The sequence below is a fragment of the Halichoerus grypus genome, chromosome 9 (assembly GCF_964656455.1).
Source record: "Halichoerus grypus chromosome 9, mHalGry1.hap1.1, whole genome shotgun sequence".
NCBI classification, from domain to species: Eukaryota; Metazoa; Chordata; class Mammalia; order Carnivora; family Phocidae; genus Halichoerus; species Halichoerus grypus.
Window position 1 is genome coordinate 124,889,579 of NC_135720.1, and position 22,334 is coordinate 124,911,912.

The 22,334-nt window shown below is 45.8% G+C and overlaps 1 long non-coding RNA gene across 1 annotated transcript in view; it reads right to left on the reverse strand.

Annotated features, from left to right (window-relative positions):
- Window positions 1-2,478: 2,478 nt before the first annotated feature.
- The window catches only part of LOC118543138 (uncharacterized), a 37,450-nt gene continuing 17,594 nt past the window's right edge, over window positions 2,479-22,334 (reverse strand). Inside the window, exon 4 of the long non-coding RNA XR_013440966.1 lies at window positions 2,479-2,880. This is a non-coding gene — a long non-coding RNA (uncharacterized LOC118543138). The remainder of the gene's footprint in view (window positions 2,881-22,334) is intronic.

Consider the following 22,334-nt stretch of genomic DNA (forward strand, 5'->3'; position numbering starts at 1 on the left):
GAGAGCCAGAGGCGTGGGTGGCCCTCCCTGCCCCCTCCACCCACCCACCCCCACCCTCCCGGGCCCCAGCCATGGCCAGGAGAACGGCTTCTTCCTCTCCCAGTTCAGGGCTGGAGAGCAAAGTGTGTCCGGATTCCTGCTATTTCCAGTCTCCTCACATTGCTTCCTCCCCGAGCTTTGCCTCCCTAAGCCAGCTTTGTCTGCATGGGCAAACATCCAATTCTTCTAATGAAAAGAGGAGAGAGGGAGAGACGAAGGGAGGGAGGAGAGGAGAAAGAGGAAAACCCCGTCCTTGTTTGCTCTCTAACTCTTTGACTTCCAACACAACCCCATGTGGATGTTCTTCCACGGCTGTCTTTTTTCCTCTTTCTCTCTCTCACGTTGGATCCCCTTTTTAAAGGGAATCGATTCAATCCAAGGCTCTCACGGGGAAAGATAACTCAGCCTGCCAGGAGAAGGACCGTCATGTCTGGAAATCGCATGAGGAATTAGGAGAAACCACCACTTTGCCTCGCTCACTATGTAACATAAAACATGTTTGCACTTGGGAAGAGGCAGGTGAGAAAGAAAAGCCTCTGCGACCCACTCCTTCGTTCCTTGAGGTGCCCCAACCCCCCAGGGCTGCCTTGCCGCCTAGCCTGCCCTTCAGGCCCCACCGACCAGAGGTCTCTAACCCACCTCCTGTCCAGACCCCAGCCCACACCCTGGCTGCCTCCGCTCTGCCAGACAGCTCCACAAAATGATAGGTCTGACTTACCCACCACCGACTGGAGCTTAGAAATTTGTTAGAGAACCAGGAAGAGGAAGAAAAACACAATGCGAGTAGCACAGGTTCCGTATATACAAAGCCGATGAACAGGGCAAGCCTAAAAAAAGCAAAATCAGGCTGCATAACTTCATCTGAGGCCTTTAAAGTTATGGCTTTGAAACATTTGCTCACATTTCATTTTGGCAGCGAGAAAGGCTCTAGAAGCACCCTGAGGTTTAAAAATGGCCCAAGCGTTATGGGATGGGATGAGGGGGAATGTTAAGATTACGGAAGGCGGGCTGCACAGAGGCCGTGGTCCTCCACCCACGGGAAGAAAACTCTCTTTGTAATTCACCACAGTTCCGCGGGGCCCCTCCTTCATGGCCAACACGGATGGTTTGGGGGTCGCACCATGAATGAAACTGGAAATCAGTGGATCTTCTGCTCTTCCCCAGAAGCAGAACTCCACCACTAGTGCAATGTGTTGGGGAAACAGACTTTCCAGGCTTCCTGTTTAAATCTGTCCAAGGAATGGTATTTACAAATATACCAGACTGGTATGAGTCACTCAAAATGCTCAGAGCATTTCCAGTTCCTTTTTAAAGGCAAACAAGCACCATCCCTTCAAGAACTGCCATTGGGAAGGGGTGAAGGATCTGTGCCTTAGCTGTCAGGGGATTCCCTCTTCTCTTTACCTGGCCATCTACACAAGGAATGACTCCCTCGGAAGAGGGAGGAACCCAGCACCTCTCCACCCCAGGTCAGCTCTCCCACACATTCCTCTCTCCAACCTCCTTTCTACCTACTCCTCTAGAAGGTGACCTCCTGAGCCCGGCCAGGGCCATCTTCTGGCACCCCGACCACCCCCAACCAAAAGGAGCAGTGATTTTTTTTTCCCCCTTTAAAAAACAAAGAGCTACTTTTCTATCCCCCTCCCTTAGAGCGGAAAATCCAGAGTTATTAGATAACCCAATGCTGTGCAATGTAAATTATTGACAGTGTCCCCTGGGAGATAGAAAATAAAAGAATCCAAAGCCGCCGGAATTCTTTAGTGTTCAAAGGCCAGCTCTGAAATAACAAACTTGGGATGGAACAAACTTGGGATGTTCCCAGGTGACTGCACCCAAATACAAGGTGGCCCCGTACCTTACTAGTAAATATCCCCTTCCAGAAGGGCTTGGGCGAGCCTTTCCTTGTCAGGGAACTCACGGTTTCTGGGAAGCAGAGAACTCTGTTATGGAAGGTTGGGGGTCCAAGGAGAGGTACCCAGGGGTTGCTTTGAGGTCACTCATCTTCTGGGAGCCCCATCGTGTTCTATAGCCTTCCTAAGCCACAGAATGACTTGGGAAGGGCTCCAGGCACCAGTTTTCAAATGATAACAATAATGTCCTTCTGGTGCCCATGTGTACAAAAGCTCATAGCTACATTTCCCTTGAACAAAACCAGGGTTTAAAAGTCATGATTGTAATTATACAAGGTTTTAAATATATATATATATATAATAGAGGGGCGTCTGGGTAGTGCTGTCCGTTGAGCATCCGACTCTTGCTTTTGGCTGAGATCGTGATCTCTGGGTCATGGGATCAAGCCCCACATCAGGTTCCACGCTCAGCACGAACTCTGCTTGAGATTCTCTCTCCCTCTCCCTCTGTCCCACCTGCTTGTGTGCTCTCTCTCAATCTCAATTAAATAAATATTTAAATACATACAAATATATATATAACAGACTTTAATTTTTAGAACCGTTTTAGATTTATATAAAATGAGAGAAGATTTACAGTGCCCCCATACACCTGACACCAGTTTCTCCCATTATTAACATCTTACATTAGTATGGTACATTTGTTACAATTGATGAACTAATAATACTGATACATTGTTATGAAGGAAAATCCACACTTTGTTCAGATCTCCTAATTTTCCCTCAGTTTGTATCCTCTCCCCACCCATCCCCCAGATCCCACATTACATCTCATGATCCTGTCTCCTTAGGGTCCTCTTGGCTGTGATGGTTTCTCAGACTTTCCTTTTTTTGATGACCTTGCTAGTTCGGAGGAGTACTGGTTCAGTATTTTGTAGAATGTCCCTCAGTTGTGTGTGTCTGATATTTTTCTCATGATTAGATTGCGATTCTGGTTTGGGAGGGAGGAAGAGCACAGAGGTTAAGCATCATTCTCATTATATACCATCAACATAACTTATCCCTGTTGACGCTGACCGTGACCACCCAGCTGAGGCCATCCCTGTCAGGTTTCTCCACTGACAAGTGACACTTCCTCTTTTTTCCATACCCTACTCTTTGGAAGGAGGTTGGTCTTGGACATGTCCTAGAAGGGAGAGCCAGCCTGAGAACGCTAGCTGCCATAGGATTCTGTGTCCCCAGCCACTGTTTTCTCCTCCTACCTCAGGTCAGAGTAGGACTCCCTCCAAACCCCACCTGCACCTCTGGCCACAAAAACCACAGTCCCTGCCACCCTCACTTGCCCAGGGCCTCAAATCACACCTCAGCCCTGCCACAACCGGGCCACACGTGTATCAAGGACGTATAGACCCGAGGTTGGCAGGACTCCACCACTCACGACAAGGAAAAGGCTCCTTAAATTCTAGGAATATCCTTGCAACCCACCCTGGGGAGACTCTGACAATTCACAATCATGTTTTCTTCCCATACCCTACCTACTCTTTGGAAGGAGGTCAGTCCTTACTTGGGTGGTTCGGCTTCACCTCCTTGAGGGTAAAATGTACAAGTATTTGGAATTCTTATGCATGGAGATTTGTCTATCCTCCCTACTTACTTATTTATTCAATTATTTATTTATATTAGTATGGACTCATGAATATTTACACTATACTTTGGGTTGTAATCCAGTACTACTTTTGTATTGCTCAAATTGTCCCAGCTTTAGCCATTGAGAGCCCTTTTGCTTGGCTCCTGTACCCCTCCAACATACCCCCTCATTTTGGTGGGGGACGGGGAAGGGAGGGGGCCTTCCTTACTGTCTGTCATTAGAAGGTGCCCTAGGCTCATCTTGTATATTTCTTACCCTGGTCCTCACTCTCCAAGAAGCCCTGGTTCCTTTTATTAGAGGACGGTATTAGAAACCAAGATTGGGGACCTAGGTGTACTCACTGATACCAGAGTATCTTTTTTCCCCCCCTTTTTTGTTTTTAGGCCCTGTCAGAGGATAACCCGAAGAAATATTTTTGTGACTATCTATGAATACTTCAATATGTAACTATCTATACTGATGTTAAGTAAAACATGATTTTTTACTGACGTCTCCAACTCTAACCTATTAAGAGATAGAGCCATTTTTGCCTCCTCCCCTGCTGATCTGTAAATACCCGCTCCCACAGTAAGAAACCTGGCTCCTACCATCCACCATCCTTTTATTTAATGTTCCATTCCAGTATATACATATATAAGCATCATAATAGGGGCACCTGGGTGGCTCAGTCAATTAAGTGTTGACTCCTGATTTTGGCTCAAGTCATTATCTCAGAGTTGTGAGATCAAGCCCCACATCAGACTCCACGCTGGGCATGAAGCCTGCTTGGGATTCTCTCTCTCCATCTGCCTCTCCTCCACACTGCACATACTCTCTTTCTCCCTTCCTCTCAAAAAAAAAAAAAAAAATTATTAAAAAAAAGAGAATCATGAACCCACAGCACTATGGTAAGCAACATTATCAATTAGAGTCCAGTGCTTAGCACTGTTCCTCTTGCCTTTAGTCTTACAGGTTCTACTCATCCCCAGTATTACTTAGGTCAGCACCTTTCCCCTAACGAGGCTGTTTCATACATTTTTATTATAGTTAGAATCTCTTGGCACAGTCTGAGTTCCTCCCTGGGATCCTCTGACCTTCTGAAAAATTTTTTTCTACTTCCCATACGTTGAGGTTCAATCTTTGTGCTGTAAAGTTCTACGGGTTTTGGCGAGTGCATAATGTCATGCATCCACCATTACATAATCATACAGACTAACTGTACCACCTTAAAAAGTCCCCTGTGCTCAACCTATTCCCCTCTACCTCTCTCCCTTCCAACCACTGATCTTTTTGTGTCCACAGGTTTCCCTTCTGCAGAATGTCACAGAGCTAGAGTTGCACAGTATGTAGCCTTTCATACTGGCTTCTTCTACTTTGCAATATGCATGTGAGTATCCTCCACGTCTCTTCATGTCTGGTTTGTTGTTTAATCAGTTCCATGGGGGAAAAAGTGAGCTGCACAAATCTGTCACTTCACCTAGTTTCCCTTCTCAACCTGGTTCCCTCATTTTCTACAGATCGGGATTTACATCTCACCCCAAGTAAGACCTTCCTGGTCACACCATCTAAAACTGGAGTCTCCTACCCCTCACTCTGTCCTGGCTTTATGTTTAGCACTTTCTAACACACCTTTACTTTTATTTATTTATCTTGTTTAATATCTATCTCCATGAGGGCAGGGATTTTTGCTATTTTATTCTTCGCTATATTCCCAGCACCTGAAATAATGCCTGATACATAAGGAGCCCTCAGTAAATATTTGCTGGGTGGATAAATCTCCTCAGAAAATGTGTATGTAGGTGTATGTGCTTGATCCCATGCCATGTATGCCCCTTGACTTTACAGCAAAACAGTAATGGCAAGATGGAGTGAGGAGGTACGAGGAAGTAGTAGATGGTCTCAGCTCTTTCTCCTACCCACGTGCTCACAATGGTGCCTGACATTTCTCCATTAGAGATTAATTTAGCTGAGCATCTTTTTCCCTGTTAGGTTCTCAGGTTTTCACTTTAAAATGTTTAAGGGGATACATTTAATTTTTTTTTTAAATTCCTGAATGTTATTGTAATGAGTCAATAATTTAAAGCTACATAAAGAAGAATATTTAATCATCTCCCCCACTTCTCTGTACCCACCCCCTTAGACGTGGGTCACTAGGACCCCAGTTCTAGCCCTCTTCTTTAGAAACCTAAGCCTCACCAGTGAAATAGGGGTCTTCAGAGCCAAGGACAATTGCCCACTTGAGAGTCTGTGACTCCTTTTAGACCACATTCCAGGTACCAGGGATACTAGAATTCCCTGCCCAAAAGACCTCAAGCCCTCTCCCAGGACCAGAGTGAGCCTCCCCTGGGGTCTGTTCTTCCAAGGGCAGCCTGGCCCAGGATGGGTGCACTCATAGATTCCAGGAGCAGTTGTGGGGAGTGGGCGGGCTGGGGTGCCAACACATATGTGCACAAAGTCTCTTCAGGTGCACAGGGAGCTGGAGTGAAGAGCTGGGGGTCTGACAAGGCCAAGCTTCCATCTGTCCTCTCTCCTTGGGCCCACCACCTCTGGGTGTTAAAGTTGGGCCTACCTCCCCCACTGTAATCCCATCCCCTAAGGTAACAGGGTTAACAGTTTGGTACCTAACCCTCACATCTTTGTCTAGGAGTTCATAAACATATAGAAATATGAACACATATGGAAGGGGTTTTCTTTCTTTTTCTCTATCATTTTTTAATAAAAGTAGTATTCCAATATATAATATAATCTATATCATGGCCACCCCCATCCCCAATTTATAGATCTCATTTATTCTTTTTATTAGCTTCATGATATGCCATAGTTTGAATGCATATTCCTTTATGATGAGATATGCAGTGTTTCTTTCCCTACCCCACCCCACCTCAAATAAAGTTGAAACAATCTTTATACCTGTAGTCCTACTTCCTGGTGCTTTCCTTTTGTAAGCTTTAGCTCAGATTCCTAGAAATAGGATTAGTGGTTCAGTCCAAGGCTATAAACATCATTTATTTCATAGATGTTTCCAAACAACTTTGGTAAACATTTACAGCAATGCATACCCCCACTGGCAATGGATAAGATGCCCATTTCACCAAACCTCCCAGCTCTGGGTGTTATGGATTGTTTCAAATTTTGCAAATGGAATGGGTAAAAACTGACATCTGGTTAAATTTGCTTTTGTTTCCCTGACTGAAGTGAGGGTCTGCATGTTCTCATACACCTGGCCATTTGTATTTCCTCTTTTATAAATCACCTATACACCTAATATCCTTTGCCCATTTTTCTATTGGGATGTCAGCTTTCTCATATCAAATTGTAAGCACTTAAACAGTAAACTTCTGTGGAGGTAAACATTATCAATTTTTTCTCCTGTCTTCTATCTATATTATGTAAGGTATATTTTTTCATGCAGATATTTCTAATTTTTTGTAGTCAAATCTCTATTTGTTTTTCTTTTTTTAATGATTTCTGAGTTTCCTATCTTATTTAAAAAGGAATCCCTACCTGTCCTCCTAAATTTTGCTCTACTATTTTTATTGTCCTGTGCTTCTGCCCTCACTTTGTAATAGAGAAATTATAGGAAACATCCTAATGTTTCTAATTCAGGAAATAAAGGAGCTCTCAGAAAGGGGAGAGTCCCCAAGTTCTGTACCCCAAGTCTTTCTTTCTGCTTCTGCTTACCATTATAGCTTTAAAATGTCCTGTCTTCCAACAACCTCTTCTTAAAACATAAGCAACACTGCAGAAATAACATCTGAAGGCCTCATCAGCAAATCAGGCTAGAGTTCGTTAGAGCTTTCCAAGGACAGGCATCTTGGGGAAAAGACAGTGCCAAAAACAAAGAGAAGGAGAAGAAAGGGGGAGGTGTAAGGGCTCCATTCACTCATACTTTGGTCCAAACAACAGAAATAAATAGAGTGCCTCCTCGGCATAAGGCACCGTAGGAGGGCCTGTGAAGGTTTGGGACTCAAGGAACAGCACGATCAAAGTCCTCCAAGGGTTTATTGTTTTGAAAGGGGAAATAAAATCCATACAGAAGCACTACACTACAAGACAGAATATACAGGTATAGACATAGGGCAGAGAAGGAAGGAGATCGCTTCTGGCTGGAGCTAGCCCTGCCAAGAACAGGGGTGCCTGGGTGGGTGCCCGACTCCATCTGATCTTCCAAACCATCTGGGATGGTCTTAAAAATGATCGAATTTAACAGATTTATTATACTCTGTGGGTGCCACCCCAAACTTATGGAATCTAAATCCCCCAGTAATTTTGATGATATGCCGGTTGGGAAACTTTTACTTCTGGCTAAAACCTCACCAAAAGGGGCGCCTGGGTGGCTCAGTCATTAAGCGTCTGCCTTCGGCTCAGGTCATGATCCCAGGGTCCTGGGATCGAGTCCCGCATCAGGCTCCCTGCTCAGCGGGAAGCCTGCCTCTTCCTCTCCTCCTGCTTGTGTTCCCTCTCTCGCTGTCTCCCTGTCAAATAAATAAATAAAATCTTATAAAAAAAAAAAAACCTCACCAAAAGAAAGTGTGATGATATTTGTAGGATTCCTTAGAAAATATATATGCGCCATCACTTCCCTAGTCTGTCTTTTCATTGACAACACAGCTAGTCCGTAGCAGAGATCTGGCCGGAGATCCCCGGCAGGTCACCTAGTCCTCCACTGTCCTTGGCTTTGGGTGAAGTTAACTGGCTCTGGAGTGGGTCATGTGACCTGAGTCTAAGCCAATCAGCATATCATACACCCCTTGGAACTATGACTGGTTGGGGGACAGGCTTCTGGTTGGCAATCAGAGACCATGAGATGCAACAAGACCCTGCCTGGGAATACCAAGCCAAAGGTCCTCATTTTTTTCTGCTGCATTTGAACCCAGGACCCCTCACCTTGAGAGCCGTTGGCAGTCATCTTGCAAGAGGAGAACGCATGGGAGAGAAAAGAAAAGACAGCTGGGCCTGGGTTGTATCCCTTGAGGTTTGAATCAAGTCGCACCTGAAGCCACACCCGATCTACTCTGGACTGCGTAGTGACCCCAGCCCGCATAATTTCCTTTTTGGCTGAAGCCTGTTCAGATCAGGTTTCTTGTCACTTGCCACTGAAAGAATTCTCACTGATAGGAGGTACAAAGTTCTAAGCTCCTTCAGGTACAAGGAAATCGGGAAACTTTCCTTTTCTTCTAAGGATGATGTCCTCATAAGACACACGCAGACCACTAGCGACTTGAGTTAATTTGGAAAATTCTTTCAAAAGCCTCTAGAAATGGCAAAGAAAATGGTTTCTTTGTTAGGCCCAAGAAACACTCTCCTGAGAATGCAATGATTCCATCTCCTCACTTACTGGGGTGTGTTGTGACTTGACAGTGTGTTAAGATGGTACATTGTAAAAATCTTCCTTACGTTATCTAAGCATAAAGAGTTCCACAAAAACCAGGAAGAATTGCTCTGGGTTGGGAACTGGGAGGGCCGGTCCTTGGTGGCCCCTCCTCAGGGAACATCCTGCAGGTCTGTCACTGTTATCTGAGTGTTTAAGTGAACATCTGCCACACACAGCATCTGCTAATAGGGTAGGAGTTTGTTTACTTTTCCCTTTGAGACTTCGAAGCACCGAACTGAGAAGGAACGTTTTACATTTCCACGTCACAAGTGAGGAAAAGAGGAAGGAGAATGAGAAAAATAAGAGGGAGAAAAAAAACCCTCCAACATAAGTGTCTTGGGAATCATTTCCTGTGTTCTAGTTTCTGACAGAGACCCTTCCTCTGTGTGAGACCACCCTCAAAGAGAGTTCACATAATATGTAGGTGTGGATAAGCATTTTAATCTATGAAAAAGTCTTCTATCAAAATGACTTTCGTATTTGCGTTTTAATTTTAGGATTAAGAAGGTTGATGCTTTATAATTCTGGAAAACTCACCTGCCCAGACTTGGTACTTCTGACAAATAACCTGAGACAAGCCCACACTGTGTTACTGTCTGGACTCTAAAGAATATTTTGAAAGCCCTTAAAGTAGCATCTATACTCTAAGAAAAGTACCAGGGAATGTTTATTATTCTCAGACTGATAGTCAATAGCAAATTTTCCTTAAAGCTATTTGTAACAACACATTGTTATTTCCTGACATCCTAAAGGACTCCTACAAGGACCAGCAAGTATCACTGGTGGTCATTCACTGACACCCTAAGGCCCTTTGGGATGGAGAATCATATTTTCAGCCTGCTGAACATTTCAAAAGCCTCTACCTCTTCCAAGGGAGCAGGGGAGAAAGGAATTGACATCAGAACCAGAATCTAATGAGAAATTCTGTAAACTCCAAATGTGATCTTTTGTCCATTGGTTCATTCATTCACCAAATATTCATTGAGTTCCTCCTGGGTACCTGCCACCGTCTAGGCACTGGAGATAGAACAGAGAACAGGCCAATTAAGTTTCTGCGTCCAGGGAACTTCTAAATTCTAGAGGAGACTGACAGAAACAAGCGAAGAAAGCATATGTAATATGATAGTATAGAATATAACTTTGGGCAATGATAAATGCTACCGAGAAACTAAAGCCAAATGGGAGATCGGGATGATGGAGTGTGGTGCAGTTGTACTTGATGGAGGAATCAGAGGAGGAGAAAGAAAGAGCAAACCTTGGCGATTTGGGGAAGAGCATCCCAAGTGGAGGAAGGAGCAAAAGCCTGTAACAGGAACAGGTTTGGAGGCTGATGGAACACCTGTTTGTGGGGAGGTGAAAGCAGGAAGCATACAGAGCCTTACAGGCCACAGAAAGGAGTACGGATTCTATTCTAAACATGACTGGAAGCCATTGAAGGATGTGAGGCAGGGAAGTAAAGCAATCTGGGGAGGCTGTTGGGTTAGCCCCAGCAGGGTGATGTCGCCTGGACTGGGGGTACCAGCTGTGGTCCTTGTTCTCAGCTATCTCGCCAGCCCCCAGGAAAAGCCTGGGCACAGTAGACCCTTAGTAAATAGTGGTTGAGGGAATAAATAAAGTCCTGGCCTGAGAGAGCTTACGATTTCCCAGGTGAGTCAAATATGTGACTATGTTAGCTATGACACAAAATGGGTGGCACCAGGGGCAAATGTTTGCTGGAGCCATGAAGAAAGGCCCAGCAGCTGGACGGTGCCGCCCTCTCCCCCAGGGCCCAGGGAACGGGCTGGCATGAGCCAGGGAGAGCCGCTGATCTGGTGGGAGGAACACCCAGTGGCACTCAGGCTGGCAGGTTTGCAGCCCCTTTATTAAAGGGTTGGGCACTCTGCCCTGCAGGGCCCGCCTAATTCTCCCTGGCTTCCCGCAGGGACACTCAGAAATTCCTTCCCGTCCCCCTCTCCATGGCCTGTGCTTAAGGCGGGGATGGGCCAATCCCCTCCACACCCTTTGTCTATCCATCCGGAAGTACTGAGTCAACAGCCCTTTCCCAGAACCCACCTCAGTTTCTTCCCACACCTGCAGCTTCTACCGTTCCCAGGAATGAGGTGGGGCCGTGCAAAGAGCAAGGTGTCAGGCTGAGGAATCATACAGTAGGCTCTCCAGATAGGTGCCTCTCAGACTGACCATGCATGCAAATCTCTCCGAGAGCCTGGCCGCACAGATCGCTGCGTCCTGAACCCAGACATTCGGATGGCGAAGGTCTGAGGTGGATGGAGAATTCTCACGGGCTTCTTACGGGCTCCCAGGGGCGCGGGTGTGGAGGCTTCCCAGTTCACCCTTTGAGGTGCACTGCTCCATAGGAAGCCAGGATGAGGTTGGCAGGAAAGCAATAATAAATATAGCCACGATTTACTGAGTGCCAGACTCTGGGCTGAGGGCATTATGTGAATAATCTCTTTTAATCCTCACCCAGCCCTGTGAGCTGGCACCATTATTAGGCCTATTTAACAGATGAGGCTTGGAAAGAGTAGAGAACTTTCCCAAGGTCTCATAAGCTTACAAGTGAGACTTGCACTCAACTGTCCAGTTCCAGTGCCCAAACTATTGAGAGAAATCTTAGGGGAATAAATGTTGATAGGCTGACTGGGACGTGTTATAAATTGACAACTAGAGAAAAGGTCAAGAAGTAAACAACAACAACAAAAAAATACACCCATACACCCAAGTGTTTCTCCACAAAGGGAAGGGTGTATAGGCAGCTATAATTGGACCCAGCAGAGTCTCAGGAATGGCACAACTTCTGGAACAATCAAGATTAAAAATAGCTGTGACAAAAGGAAAAAGAAAGTGTAACACATATTTCCCTCTCTCCTTTGTATTTATCTAAAATGTCTATATTGAAGATTAAAATTGCGCCAGATTAAAAATTTTCTTTTACTTCTGTTGTTTTCTCACCCCACCACACCCAAGGCTCTCCGTGGTATTCTGGGCAAAACACGTAGTAAATAATTGGTCTAAACCCTATGTCTTTGTTTTTTATCTATGAAGTATAACAGGTAAGCACCCACTCTGAGTTAACTCAAATTACTGCACAACCACACGAGCTAACCAGGAGATATGTTAAAATGCGACTGAAGAGTTATGAAATGATTTGGTATGAATAGCCTTTCAGGGTTGGACAAGAAAAGAAAATGGTGAACAGCATTCTCCTAGTTGGATGGCATGCACACTGAAAATGAAATTATTTTATGAAATGAAATGAAAACAAAAATACTTTCTTTATAACCAATGCCACTCAAGGAAAAGCAACAATCTGGCATAAATCCATCAGAGAAGGACTCAACATTGGAGGAGATGCTAACTCAAACCCTTCTTTTCCAAGGAGCAATCCCTTGAACGTGATGCAGGGTTAAAGCACTAGCTCGCATCCTCATCCCGAGTGCTGACTTCCTCGTTTTTGTAGATTTTAAATCAGACCCAAAAGATCATCTAATGCGGTTAAATAATCCAGTGTCTGGATTCATGACTCCAAAATGAGACCCGAGAGAGAATTTATTTTTCCCCTAGATTGCCCGAACTCTCAGCTTGAGAATCCTCCAGACACCCATAAACATAATCCTGTGCGCTTCTGCTAATCATACCTTGCATAAGTGCTCCGAGGGTTTATTTTACACGCGGGCTCTCAGTGGGGAAACAGCCTGGGAACTGATGAGCCATAATTCATGTTCCAATTCAGTCCTTGCAAGAGAAAAGGGGTCGTGGACTACAATAACCAGGCTTTCTATATCGTTGTCGTAGTTTTACTTTTTTAACATGTTCCCTAAACCCGGTGAGCTCCCTGCTCAAAGGAGTTCAGAGATTATTATAGTCAGGGAATTCTATTTTTTCTGATAAAATCTGAATGAAGACACTCATCAGCCCTTGTTCTCCCAAGGCTGGCGACTCATGGGGTCCCCAGGACTCCCATGTGCACAGACACCACATTTTCCTAAGTGGTGGTTTTTCTCAGCTGTTTCTCTGAGCCGCAGAAGGAATGCTGAAAGTCAGATGTCCTGCTTTTGGTGAAGGGCCTTTCCCCACACCCTCACTGTCTTTTCCTTTCACCCTGGATTATTTGACTGGACCCCATGCTGTGGACAACACTGCCCCACACCTCTGTCTGAACCACCTTACACATATGCCCATTGTTACCTGGAGTTCTACCTCTGGGGGAAAAAAATCCCAACTTTCCAACAAAAAGCCCCAGATAAACTCTTCAAGGCTCCCTTGTATATAGTATTTTGGTTTTTTTTTTTTTTTAGGATTTTATTTATTTATTTATTTGAGAGAGAGAGAGAGTGTGTGTGTGTGTGTGTGTGTGCACGGGGTGGGAGGGAGAAGCAGGGGAGAAAGGAAGCATGAGGGGGAAAGAATCTCATGTGGGGCTCTATCCCACGACCCTGAGATCATAACCTGAGCTGAAACCAAGAACCAGACGCTTAACTGGCTGAGCCACCCAGGCGCCCCATCTTGTATATAGTATCTTGAATCTAAATATATAAAGAGTGTCTATCCTCAAGTTTCTACAGAAAGTTGGAGGTACAAAAGAGTTCTGAGCGACTAACCCAGCTCTGTCCAACGGCAACACGACAGAAATCATGTGGGTGATTTCAAAGGTTCTAGTAGCCACATTAAAAGAAAAAGTAAAAAAAAAAAAAAAAGAAGAAGAACAGGTGAAATTCGTTTTGGTAATAGAGCTTATTTAGCCCAATATAACCAAATAATCAATATTTAAAACATGATTACTATTTAACATTGCTAATGAAATATTTTGCGTTCTCTGTCATGCTAAATCCCAGAAGCCAATATGTACAGCGCATCTTGGCTTGGATGCGGCACAGTCTAAGTGTTCAAGAACCACGTGGGGCCAACGGCAGCTGGAGTGGACAGAGCTGGTCTAACTAATCACACGGCAACTGCGAGAATCTTTCAGGAGCCCTGTTATTTGGCAGCTCTTTTAACATTTTTCTTCTTTAAGGTAAGCACTGGCTTCCCATCTCTCCGGATACCCTACCTGAAAGACACTCAGTACAATGAATGAATGAATGAATGGATGAATGAATGAATGAATTTACTCCCTTAAATCATCCCATCTAAAAATATCATTTAAATATTAGAGCCTGCCAACAGTGACATGTAATTTTTTTTGAAAGCCAAAAATAAGCCTTTTTTTTTTTAAGTGTTAAAGAAGGTATACAGGTTTAATTTGGCAGAAACTTCCATATGACCTTGGTACTGTGGGAGCTCACTGAAAGCTAATGCTGTCAACATGTCATACTTTGACTTCAAAAAGTAAATGTGTCACTAAGTGCCCACATCCAGCCAAAGCCATGTCGCTCAGTAATGCTGGGGACAGAGGCCCAAACTGCACCAGGCCTTAAACCAGCCCAGCTCCTTTGAGAGGGAGAAGGACGAGGGGGCCGGTGGAGGAGGAGGAAAGGACTCCTTCGCAGCCCCTGCCCACTGGCACTCACAGCCACAGTTCTAGAGTGCTTGGTCTCCCCACGGTACCTGCCTGAGGTGACGGCTGGTCTTTGCCCCAGCGTCTCCCCCCAAGTGGCCCTCAGTTGGGAGCCCACTGCCGACTCCAAGGAACCCCTGAGGCCACAGCCTGAGCACCTCTCCTTGAGAAGCATGAGAGCTCCCTGGGGATGGAGGGTTTTCCCTTCCTTCTAGCCCCACCTGGGCTCCCAGCTCCCAACCTGCGGGACCACCTCCTCAGCACAGGCCCTGTGTTTAATGATCAGCTCGAAGCCTTGAGTGATGGTTCTCTGGCTGGTGCTGTGTTGGTGAAACTTCCAGGCTTCCTTCCTTCCCTCCTTCCCTCCTTCCCTCCTTCCCTCCTTCCTTCCTTCCTTCCCTCCTTCCTCCCTCCCTCCCTCCCTTCCTTCCCTCCTCCCTTCCCTCCTTCCTCCCTCCCTCCCTCCCTCCCTTCCTTTCCTCCCTCCTCCCTTCCTCCCTCCCTCCCTCCCTTCCCTTCTTCCTTCTTCCCTTCCCTCCTTCCTTCCTCCCTTCCCTCCTTCCTTCCTTCCCTCCTTCCTTCCTCCCTTCCCTCCTTCCTTCCTTTCTTCCCTCTTTCCTTCCTCCCTCCCTCCCTTCCTCCTTTCCTTCCTTCCTTCCTTCTTTCAATCCTTCCTAACCTTTCTTTCTTTCCTTCCTTTTCTTTCTTTCTTTTTTTTTAATACAATGATATCCTGATCCTGTCCTAACGGTTGAGCTAGGTGATTGCCCCAGTGAACATGTTTCCTACCTCGGTTCTGACTCATGCTCATTACATTGTACTTTGAACTAGGCCTTGGTTATCTGCTGTCTCAATCACTAAAAACAATCCAAATCCTCTCTCATTGGGGCAGCTCACTACCGCCTCTCTAAAATTAACTCTCAGGAGTGTGAAGCTTTCATAGTTTCCCCCAAACACCGCATAGGACGAACCTAGATGTCCAGCTCACACGTTCATTCATTCCAAACTGCCTCAGGTTGCTTCCAGTGTGGAAAAGGTGCCAGAGACATTCACAAGCACTTCCAGATGCTGCAGGATAAAGGCCAAGTTGGAGGAAATTTTCACTGACCTCTGCTATCCAACCTGGGAGCAATGAGGATGGTAAATTTTGAGACCATTCACTCATTCACTCAGTGGCAAAGAGAGGTAGCTTGGACAGAATTCTCTAAAGTGGGCCTCAGTTTCCCCATATGTGAAATGGGGGGAGGAAGAGGCTCAGACTGAATCGTTCCGATCTTCTAAGAAGCAGACACCAAGAGAGGCTTGGGTATGCAAGAGCAGCGTCTAGGGAAAATATCTCTGAGAACAGTGGAACGGGCCCCGCAAGAGGCTGGGGTCCCGCAGCCCCCAAAGCGGGCCTGACCCTGTGCAGGAGGGAGTTGAGGGGGGATCGTGGGGAGGAAGAGTCTGATGCTTCAGTGCACACCCAGAGCTCCAAGGGGGGGCCTCAGAGCAGCAGGGGAGGGGCAGGTACACCCCTGTGGCTGGAGACAGACACGGGACAGGCACATTCGCTTGGGCGCCACGGTCCACCCCGTCTGCCGTGTATCAGCTCGCTCAGGCAGCCACCACAGATGCCACAAAGTGAGTGGCTGACGCGGCAGGACCATATTGCCTCACAGAGCTGGAAGCTGCACGTCAGGGATCCAGATGCTGCTGGCCCAGCTGGTTCCTTCTGAGGCCTCTCTCCTTGGCTTAGAGACGGCTGTCTTTTCCCTGGGTCCTCGCATGGTCTTCCCTCGGTGTGGTCTGGGTCCTACTCTCCTCTTCGAAGGCCTGCAGGCCCGCCGGATTAGGGCCCACCCCTATGACCTCATGGTAATTCCCTTTGTAAAACCTGTCTCCAAATACACTATCATATTCTGAGGTCCTAGGGGTTAGGGGCTTAGGGGTTAGGACTGCACCATAGGACTTTGGGGGGAACACACTTCGGTCTGTAACCCGCCACGTATCTGCTTCTCTTCAGTATCAAGTAGCAATCCCTCCACGGCCCCCATGCACCTCTCCTCCTCAGAGGAAGCTCAGAAGAAAGCTGGAGAGACAGTGCGCAGCCCCCGTAGCTGCATTGGATGTCAAGGCCAAACCCATACTCATCCTCTTCCTCCTCCACTACCTGGTCTGATTTCCTATGGTGTCATGTCTCATCTTGGGGGATCTCAGAGGCTCACCTGGTGTTGTGCCCCAAGCCTCATTCCTGAAGGGTCCTACAGCCTTCTCAGTTCAGGCTTGCTAGGAGAGTCTATACCTAGTCACTACAGGGGAGGGGGGTACCCAGAGGCACCCAAGAGGACCCCTGGGCTCTGCATGGATTTCTGCCTATTGTGTAAAAGGAGCCCTTCCTCCTGCTGCTGGTCAGGTCACCAGCTCCTGCCCAGATGGTGATTCTTCTCACCTGCTGATCCCTGGACACAAGTCCAAGGTGACCTGGGGGCAGAGTTCAATGGTACCCCTACTATCACAAGGACCTTCAGCCCTGGAGAGAGCCCACAAGTGCAGGAACAGGAAGCACAAAAATCCCCTAGTGAGTCACTGGAGGGATGTCGGGGCCACTCCTGCTTCCACGTCTTGGTTCTCAGATCCGTGTTTCAGAGTCTCAGGTTTTGCCCACCAGGGCCCTGGACTTCACGTGTGCTGAGCATTCCAACAGCTCTGGAGGTCAGTGACTCTAACAATGAGACCTTCCACCTACAACTCAACTGGGTCTGCTCTTCCACAGCAGGAGATCCTTGGGTGGGAGCAGCCCAGGAAGCAAGGCCTCCTCACGGTCATGGTGACGGACTTGGGAGTGCCGTAACGAGGACATTGGTCAGGCATGCTCCTTCCCGCTCACAGTCTCTTGCCTTGCAGTGACCCCATGATTGTGTGCTCATCACCATTTCTGTAGTGTGTAAGCGCACTTGAGAGCATGCTCTGGAGTCATGTGACTTCCTGACTGCACCTGACTTTTCTGTCCTGCTCCTAAATGTAAGGCACTGCGCCACGTCTTACTTCCTTGTCAGGAGTAAAGGAGGTGATGCGTGACTTTTTAAAAGCTTGTTTAAGCGCTAGTGGGACTGGCCAAAATGATTCCAAAATTCATACGGAAGAATAACTTTTCCACAATTGCCAAGAAGCTTTTGAAAAAGGCTAGTAGGTGATGGGAACTTGGCCTGCTATGTGTTACAGCTCTTAATAGAGTTGCTACAATCAAAACCCTGTGGCTTGCTGGGCTGTACCCATATCCACAGCAGGTCTCCAAGCTGACCAGCCTCCGGTATGGTAAAAAATGTAGGTAAGGGAAATCAGTAAGCCAGATCCATAACTTCTGAGTAAGGACTGGCTCTAAGGAAGGGCTGGGTCTTCAGGGCTGGGCGCAAAGTGGACCCATATTTAAATATCTATCTATCTATATCTATATCTATAAATACAGAGATAGATAAATATAGATAGATATTTACTATGTATGTACATATAGTAAAAATAAATGGATTAATAGAACAAAAGAGAAAACTCAGAAATAAACATATATATATATAAAAAAAATATATATATATATATATATGAATCCAATATAGAATAAGATTCCATTTCAATTCACCAGGGAAAAAATAAGTAACTCAACAAATAGGAATAGCTGAGGAGGAGATTAGAACCCTACTTCATTCCATATATTTCTAAGAGAAACTGAATTATAGGAGGTAATAGGCCTGGGATTAAGGTGAGGCAAAGGAAGTGAGCCTTGAGTGCAAACCTGAAGGAGGCCCTTGTTTTCAGGGCTGTCCAGGTGCCCCTGGGTGTGCCTGAGGGGCCTCACCCGCCTAGTCCCAGCCCTGGCAGGTGAAAGCACCTGTCAAAGATTTCACCACAGCATTGCTGGTAAAAGGAGGTCCTTGGGAACAATCTACCTGTCCATCAGTAGGGAAATGGGTGAGTAAATTATGGTCAATTCATAGCATGGCTATTCCAAGAAGTGAAGCAAACATGGAAATATGTCCACGACATATTGTTAAATGAAAAAGTGAAGTGACAGCCCCAAGTCTAGCGTGATCTAGGCTATGCCCATGTATGCCTGTTTATATGTTCTTGAAAAAAGTGGCAAATACCTAGCAGCTAGTTATTCATGGCTACTTTCAGGGAATGGGCTGGGGTGAGGTGAGAGATCTGTTCTCTTCATCCCATATTTTGTTAGTGATGGGACTTTGAACCATTTGTTTGTTTTTGCTTTTGCATATGTGGAATTTTTCAGGGGGAAAAAAAAAAGCTGGTGGCAAATCCTAGTCAGAGAAACCCCAGTTTAGCAACACATGGGATATCCTGGTTGCAGTAAGCTCATTCTAGGGCCAGACTGGTATCGGGGAGGGTGATAGTGGGGAGCGCAATTGTTGTGTGTGACAGAACAGGGAAGGATCTGGAGTCCTAGAGTAAGGGTGACAGGACCCAGAAGTGAACAGCCGAGGAGGGAGAGGCGACCAGAACGAGCAAGAAATCCATAGATCCTGATGAGGAAAACTGGCTTGTGTGAAAGTCCTCAGGTCTGCCATGATGGAGTAACTTTAAAGAAACAAGTACAGATTTTCTTCAATTTACAATGGGATTGCATCCAATAAACCCATCGTAAGTTGAAAATATCCTAAGTCAAAAAAAAAAAAAAAAGAAAGAAAGAAAAAGTCCTAAGTTGAAAATGCATTTAATCCACCCAACCCACCAGACATCATAGCTCAGGCTAGCCCACCTTAAACGCGCCCAGAACACTTCAGTGAGCTGACAGGCAAAATCATGCAACACAAAGCCTATGTTATGATAAAGAGTTGACTCTCCCGTGTCATGGACTGAATGCTGTCCTGAAGGTAACACACAGAAGGGTCTGGTGGGTGCAGAGAGGTTGTCCGTGTATTGGTTGCTGACCCTCAGGACTGCGTGCTGACTGGGAGCTGAGCCTCACATCAGGAGAGCGTGTCTACCAGGTATTGATAGCCCGGGAAAAGATCAAAATTCAAAATTCCATGTATAGTTTCTACTGAATGCGTATCACTGTCACATCATCATAAAGTTGCTTCGTAAATCAGGGACCATTTGCCCTTTACTTTTAAGTTATTCCGTGTACTGTGCAGTGATGTCTCTCCTCATCCACCCCATGGCCCCAAATCATCTGTTAAACTCCACTACATACAACTACCTTTTGAGGAAAGAAAAAAGGACCCTGTGGGGTTGATATAAAGCAGAAAGAAGACAACAGATACAGGAGGTGAGATGTGAGATTAGGAATTGAACAGATTTTTTTTAATTTTTTTTTTAAAGTAGGTTCCATGCCCAACGTGGGGCTTGAACTAATGACCCTGAGATCAAGAGTCACATGTTCTACCAACTGAGCTAGCCAGGCACCTCCCAGATTTTTTCTTAATGGAGCAAGAAGTAACCAGAAGACTAAGGATGACTACTATCGAAAAGACAAGAACAAGCGTTGACAAGAATGTGGAGAAATTGTAACCACTCATACATTGCTGGTGGGAATATAAAATGGTGCAGATGCTTTAGAAATCAGTCTGGCTGTTCCTCAAAACATAATAGGATTCAACAATTCCACTCCTAGGTATACCCAAAATAAATGAAAACTTATGTCCACCCAAAAAATGTGTACACAAATGTTCACAGCAACTTTAGTCAAACAGCCAAAAAGTGAAAACAATCTAATGTCCGTCCACTGATTGATGGATAAATCAAATGTGCTATATTCATATAATGGACTATTTGGTGAAATAAATAAAAGGAGGGAGGGAGGGAGGGAGAGAATGAGGGAGGGAGGGAGGGAGGAGGAAGGAAGGAAGGAAGGAAGGAAGGAAGGAAGGAAGGAAGGAAGGAAGGAAGGAAGGAAGGAAGGAAAGAAGGAAAACCAATACATACTACAACATGGGTGAACCTCAAAACATCATTAAGTGAAAGAAACCAGGCACATATTATATGATTAGAAGTAGACCATGTGTTGTATGATTCCATTAAGATGAAATGTCCAGAACATACAAATCCATAGAGACAGACAGTAATTCGTGGTTGCGGGGTTGGGGGAGGAGGGAATGGACATGACTACTAACAAGTATGGGATTTCTTTTTAGGGTGATGAAAATGTTCTAAAATTAATTGTGGTGATGGTTGCACAGCTATGTGAATACACTAAAAACCATTCCATTGTACATTTTAATTGATTGAATTATGTGGTGTGTGAATTGTATCTCAATAAATTTGTCCTAAAATAAGTAACCAGAAGAAATGCAGGCCCCCCAGGGACAGGAGCTCCTGCTGAGGGAGCAGCCAAGGTAAAGTAATGGGAATGTAAATGTCCAAGTTTGACCTGTGGGGATAGAGAGCTTGGCCCACCAAGCAGGTGACATCAGGGACACGTGAAATGTGGCATGTTCGGTCCAAGGTCTGACGTGCAGGGAGGACTCAATAAATATTAATTCTTGTTAAACCCCTTATTATTGTCTTATTCTATGCCATCCTTCATCATACTCCTTCCATTTTTCTAGCTCACTTTAGCCATAGCCCATGCATGCAGAGGCCCACACTATGGAAATGCATGAATACGCATTTAGCTCTATTTATGGTATGACAAAATTTGTATCTTGTGAAAGGAGTTTTGAAACCATCAGGACACACCTCACTTGATGGAGGTGAGTGAGGGATGGACAGAGTGCCTTCTCTTTGTGCAGCAGAAATCACCATAGTCCCCTAGCAGGGTTTGATGTTTGGGGCTGGATGATTCTCGGCTGTGGGGGCTGTCTTGTGCTTAGTAGGTTGTTTGGTCTCTAGCAAAGTAGCGTGCCTGGCCTCTACCCACTAGGAACCAGCAGCATCCCCTCCATTTGTGACGATCAAAAATGTCTCCGGACATTGCCAAACGTTCCCTGAGGGCTCTCTTGCTCTCTCTCTCCCCCTCCTTCTCTTTCACACACACACCCCAACCAGTCCATAACTATAGCCCTAAAAGATGTATGCTATAGTGAACTTTGAACTTTAACATCAGAAGGAAGCAGAAGGTCCTTAAGTGGGTCCCAGACTGAAGAGACACCCACCTCCCCACCCCCCATGTGCCCCATCTGTCACACACTACTCCACATCCTACTCCTAGACCCATTCTTAATCTGTCCCCTGTACCACCTCTATATCTGCCCCACTCCCAAACACCCCCAAACAAGCCTACAATCTCTAGCTATGATACTCAGACTTTTGGTCATCCGTCCAAATGTCAGACGACTGAGACCTCAGCAAAGGCTCAGATTCGTGTGTGCTGGGGAAACAGAAAAGCATCACATGGGATAGGAGCTGGGGAGGTGGGTGTATTGGGGCTGAGCCACAGAAGGGGAAGGAAGAGTGAACTGCCATTTATCAAGCTGCTATTTCACGTATCAGGCTTATACTAGCAGTTTCTTACACATTACTGCATTGAATTTTCATAGCAACCTTTCGTAAAAGGTATTTTCCCTTTTTGGTAAATGGAAAAATTGAAATTCAGGGAGGTTTTGGTAGGTCACCTAGAAACATGCTAGCCAAAAATCCCTCGCATCCCTGGTGTGCACGCAGCTCCTCCCATCAAGAGATGGGGTCTATTTCTCCCTCTCTGGATCTAGATTGGCCTTGTGATGTGCCCTGAGCAAACAATGTAACATCCCGGGACTTCTGAGCCTAGGTCTTAAATGGACCAGGAGCTTCTGCTTTCTCTCTCTTGGAACCCTAAAGTCGAGGTGCTGTGAGGAGGTCCAAGCAACCTACCCAGAGAGGCCACATGGACAAAACCAAGACTGTGGTCAACAGCTCCATCCCAGCCACCAGCTGAATGTAGTAACATGCATGAACCCAGACAAGACCAGCAGAAAAATCAGTCCTAAGAAATAATACACTCATATGTGAACTAACTTGAATTTAAATAAAAATTTG